The sequence below is a fragment of the Elaeis guineensis genome, chromosome 14, assembly GCF_000442705.2.
Source record: "Elaeis guineensis isolate ETL-2024a chromosome 14, EG11, whole genome shotgun sequence".
NCBI classification, from domain to species: Eukaryota; Viridiplantae; Streptophyta; class Magnoliopsida; order Arecales; family Arecaceae; genus Elaeis; species Elaeis guineensis.
In genome coordinates this window covers 65020598-65025933 of record NC_026006.2, presented here as the reverse complement: position 1 = coordinate 65025933, position 5336 = coordinate 65020598, and the positions used below count along the sequence as shown (strand labels likewise).

The 5336-nt window shown below is 39.3% G+C and overlaps 1 long non-coding RNA gene across 2 annotated transcripts; it reads right to left on the bottom strand.

Moving 5' to 3' along the window:
• Positions 1–1035: 1035 nt before the first annotated feature.
• On the bottom strand, positions 1036–5051 carry LOC105057096 (uncharacterized). 2 transcript variants are annotated; one of them, XR_012136924.1, is made up of 2 exons: positions 4028–5051; positions 1036–1786 (listed from the first exon to the last, which is right to left on the bottom strand). It is a non-coding gene; the product is annotated as an uncharacterized lncRNA (long non-coding RNA). The 2 variants fall into 2 exon arrangements; XR_012136923.1 differs by having other exon boundaries at positions 1036–1445.
• Positions 5052–5336: the final 285 nt, after the last annotated feature.

The following is a 5336-nucleotide window of genomic DNA, read 5'->3' as shown; positions in this document are numbered from 1 at the left end:
TTGATCTAGAAATTAGCATCAGTGGGAATGGGATATAATCGTCTCTGTATCAGGTTTTATGTAGTAATCGTCATTGAGATGATTTGAGCAAGAAATTAGCACAGTGGACATGGGATGGATTAGCCTGAGTGTCAGGTAATATGAATTAATCGGCATTAGTGTGATTTCAGAACATTTTGTCAGTTTTTACGAGCTTGATGTGCACAAACACACACAGATCTCCTCTTAGAGCACTAATCTTCTTACACCACACTAAAAGTTAGTCTAGGAAATTTGGCCCAACTTTCTTGGGAGGCCATTTAAAGTTTTCTGTTGGTATTAAGAACTTGATGTGCACATAAACCCAAAGATCTCCTTTAAAGTACTAATCTTCTAACGCTACACAAAAAAAAAAAAAAAAATAAAAATAAAAAAATAAAAAAAGGGAAAAAAATAAAAATAAAAGAGATATCATGTTACTCTGATGGAAGTCATTTAAGGTTTCAAAGGAAAAGGTGGGCATTTGAAACACAGAAATTCAACATATCCATTTTGATATTTAAATTTCTTTTAGTGACTTTATTTCCTTTTAGTACCATTTATGGTACAAATAAACTACTCTTAGAAGTTGTTCCCTCCATTCCACAAAAAACTGTCACAAGCAAAATAACACAACTATATTTCATCACATCAAAGAAAACAATTTGCCATTATCAGCATATTGGAAAGGGGGTCAACACAGCTACGTCATTTGTCATTTTAACTGCTTTTTCCAAATAAAGCTACACACAAGGATACGTATTTTAAATATTTCAGAAGCCTTAAGATGTATAATTTTCAAACAAACATCTTGTTGCCGCACTCTTTTTAACCGTAAGGTATTATATTAGCAGGTTTAGAATCCAGCCAACAAATACAGGGGATAGGTCTAACTGAGAAAGATTGAAGTAATACATGCATAGCCAGAAGTAAACTTACAGCTTCAACGAGCATCTGCACTTTAGACTCTGCAAGCTCAGAGTTAGATTTTGCAAGGTCAGTTTTTAGTTCATCACAAGAAACAATGCCATCATGATCCATGTCGATTATCTTAAAACATTTCTTTGATGTTTTCAACCTTCAGCAACAATCATTGACACCAAATATATAGATATTTACACCACAGCTGTGAGAACAAGAAAGAAGGGCAGGGAGAAGAAAGAAAACTAATATTATGGGGACCCAGAAGGTGAAACTTCACCAACCCGAAGAGCTATCATTTTGAATGTATTAATGTTTGACCTGACAACATCTCTAAGAGGAACATTTATTGGCAATCCAAATTTATCGATGTCCTCCAGAAAGCTAGCAAACAGCTTCAATATGCGGCATGCTTGAAATCAATTCATGGTACAAGCACTTGTTCTGCAGTTGGCCTATGTTTTGGGTCAGGCTCCAACTATGCTGGGCCAGATCCTTGGTACTTTCTGAAACATTTGGCCAGGGTTCACACTTAATAAGTCCACGAAGAATGGCTCAGAGTCCATAAATATACTTGTTCAGAAGACGGTAAATGTACATTAGAAAATTAAAAAAAAAAAAAGTACTGCATATAATCTCGTCTTTTCAAAACATGTGGTACTAAAAGTGCCTCTTTACAATGATATAGCAGGCAAAGAATATTACCGGCCCAAAAGGGAGAACTCCACATAACAAAATATAGAGAATAGCCCCAGCAACCCACATATCTATTCTGGTCCATAATTGTGCTTCAATACTTCAGGAGCCACATAGCATGGACTTCCGGCAATTTCAGAGAAACTTTCACCTATGAGTTAAAAAGCAAATGCGAAGGGAAAAGACACACTAGGTTTTTAAACTAAGAACACTCTGTATAAAGAAGTTGGGAATCGAACTCTGTTAGACATGGTTCTGTCCATGACAGAGTTTGCGAGTCTGCCGATCTCTTTTTAGGATTATGCTCTTGAGACTACGTAGTATGTTTTGAACAACGTTCCGAGCAAATCAGTCACAAAAATACCATATGAGATATGGACTAGACGTAGGTCGATATTCTCTCACCTTAGGGTTTAGTGTTGTTCGGTTTATGTCAAAAGTTTGCAGACCGATAAGCTTGGATCTCAGACTGATAAGTACTTATTTATAGGATACCCTAAAGAGTCTAGGATATATTACTTCTACCATACTGAAGAACAAAATGTGTTCGTCAGCAATAGAACAGCTTTTTTAGAAAAGAAGTTCCTCATGGAAGAAACTAATGCCACTAAGATTGAATTTAATGAAGTTTGACAGATAGAAAAACCAACACAGACAAGTAAAAATGTAGAACCGGATTTGATTAGATTAACTATCCATTTTTTTAGCACTTTGAGATGCAGAAAAATGCATGTCAAGGAATGCTTATTTGCACTTCAGACCTTTTCAGATTCGTTCTAATTATGTTGTTACCTCTAATTAAATAGAGTCTTACTTAAAATAAATGAGTAAAGGAATCATGAGCATCAACTTTCTAAGTATTCCTAAGTTAACGAAACTTGAACATACCAAAGCCACACATTCAAGCACACATCTATACAATACAAAGACATAATCATACAACAATATGTGTTCACTATTAGACAAGCTAGACAGCAATATGTTCTTCTATAGCAGATATTTAACAGTGTAAAGCTTTATCAAAATTCTAGGCACTACATATTAATATGCTTTCTCACATCAAATAGATGACAGTTGAAGTACTCTGCCTAGCACTAAATGCACTTTAGTATCGTGCACCATGTCTATGTCAGATGATGTTGCTTCCAACCAATGTAAGCATAGCACCACCTTCGTACCCAAAGGAACCTGTGCTTGTGCTGCATTATGATTGCATCCAAGTGCAAAAGTGCTAGAACTCCAACAATCTTAAACATTGAAGTGTCCAGAATTATTTTTTCTGTGTCATTTCTTATGGTACAAATTAGGAATCTTGGTGAAGTTTGCACAAAGCAGGATTATGATCAAATTGCTCCTTGATCTATTGTGGCATGATGCTTAAAAAAATTAGGCTGCTGCAATTATTTAAAAATGCATAAAGTGTCATCAAAGAACTCCAACATGTGGACTGTTGATGATATACTTAATGAATGTGCTGAATGACAATATTACCCTGTTTTTGTTTAGAAACATGTGAATATGGATTAACTGGCTGCTCTCTCTCTCTCTCTCTCTCTCTCTCTCTCTCTCTCTCTCTCTCTCTCTGTATGTGTGTGTGTGGTATTATATGCATGCCTGAATATGTATAAGACTGGATTTTTAATGCTTTCACAGCCAAGCAACCTCCATAATTTTCTGTGTCAGGCTCACCACATGTCAGTGACTAAACCAAGCAGTTTAATATGATATCCACCATGGATTGGTTTGAGTCCACAATGTTATGTGGTTTGATTTTTTTTTTTTTGTGAACATCCAGAAAAGGCCCACAATCAATAATCATAACCCAGAAGACGTGAATGTAGTATTGTGCGACCTTCATGAATCGCTCTTTTACCAGCAATTCTTACTAAGAGCTACATTCTTGAGCTATACCAGCATTTTTGGAGCCTTTTCTCACAAAATATATACAAGTGATTGGCTGAGGCATTCTCCACATCTTTTCAGAGCCTTGGATATTTAGTGCATGTCACTCTCCCTTCCAAGGTTTTCAAATATCTTAGTCATAATTGCCAATACCATTACCTCATTTGTTGCGAGCCCTATCTCTGCTTTAATGTAGCCAATTATAACTCTAGGCTCAATCCTTCCTAGTTTTTCCACACATCCACCTCGGCATCCTCAGCTATCCTCAGAATATTTTGGACCTTATTGTTACTAATTCCATTGGCATCTCCTTCCCAATGTACAAACGATTAAGAAATTCCCCACATTCGGTTCTATTAGGAGCAGGCATTGACTTCACATTATATAATGCAGCTCCCAAAATCGAATTTTTTTAAAAAACCATAAAATTCCTCACTACCAAACATAATTCAAGCGAAATCATCAGACTCGAAAGCAATAAAACACTCACCGCGGTTGAGGAAGACCGGCAACCCGAAATCGATGGCCTTTAGCGGACAATTTCTCCTCCTTGTCGGCAAATAGAATGTCCTCCAGCTTGAGGTCGCGGCAGATCACCCCTCGCCCGCAGCAGCGCCGCACGACCTCAACAGTCGTCAGGGTCACAGCCGCTGGCGTTCTTGGGGAGGAGGCGCATGATGGCGACCCCGCGGTGGACGTCCTTGACGTCGACGGCGGTAACGCGGTCCATCGCACAGATAGGTCACCCCGAACTCGCCGCGGCCCAGATCGCGGTCTACCACGTACTTGTCCTAGATGTTGTCGGCGCCGCCGGAGTAGGCGGAGGTGGACGACGATGAGGCGCTAGGGAAAGCCGCCGGTGCCGGCGGCACTGTGTGGTGGAGTTGGGAATTGACGTCCTCGCAGGCCGCAGCAGTGGTCTAACGCCGCCGTGAAGCTGGAGTTTTGATTGGGGATGGGAGGCTTTTTTTACTTCAAATCATGAGGATTTTTCCATAGAATGGCAATGCCATTCCAGAAAGGAGAAAAGAAGATGTACCCAAAAAGACAAAAAGGAGAAAAGAAGAGGCTGCACGGAAGAATAACATTATTTTATATTTAACAGCAGAAAAAAGAAAAAGGTCGATCATCGTGCAAGAGACGAGGGTGAGTAATAAATAAAACAAATAGTTCGAATCGTCCGGATGCATCACGACCGTTCCACAATATACGGAAGGCCGTGATTTGCGGAGCTTGAGAGGATCCGAACTGGCAAAAGAATAGCCGGAAATACGGAACGATGGGGAACGGCACCCAGAAAGGATGCTAGGAGGCCCAAAAATGTTATACCAAATGCCCTCCCGGCACTGCTGATTGCACGTGGCGCATTAGTCTTGGCCACCCAAGCGGCCTAAGTCCCCGGCGCCGGCCGTGGGTGCATCTTAAAACGTTTGTGCTCCGCAGCATTACCTATGTGGCATTATCTGTGGGAAGACCCGGGCGAGCCGAACGGAATCTGGAAGACGGGGTCGACCATCTGGTCCAAGTTTTGCTGGATTACTGCTTTAGCGGGACATGGAAGGTATCTCTGTGGGCTGGCCTCCGGCGTTGTAACGTGTGCATTCTCCCAGGTTTAGAAAAAAATAAAGAATAAATTATTCTGAATCTCTGATACCCCTCAAGATTTGAAATAATTACTTGGTCTCATCTGATATTTTATATATATATATATATATATAAATTTAAAATTTATAAATAAAAATTTATTAAAATAAAAAATATAAAATATTTTAAGATTCAAATAGATTAAGTTGCGGCGG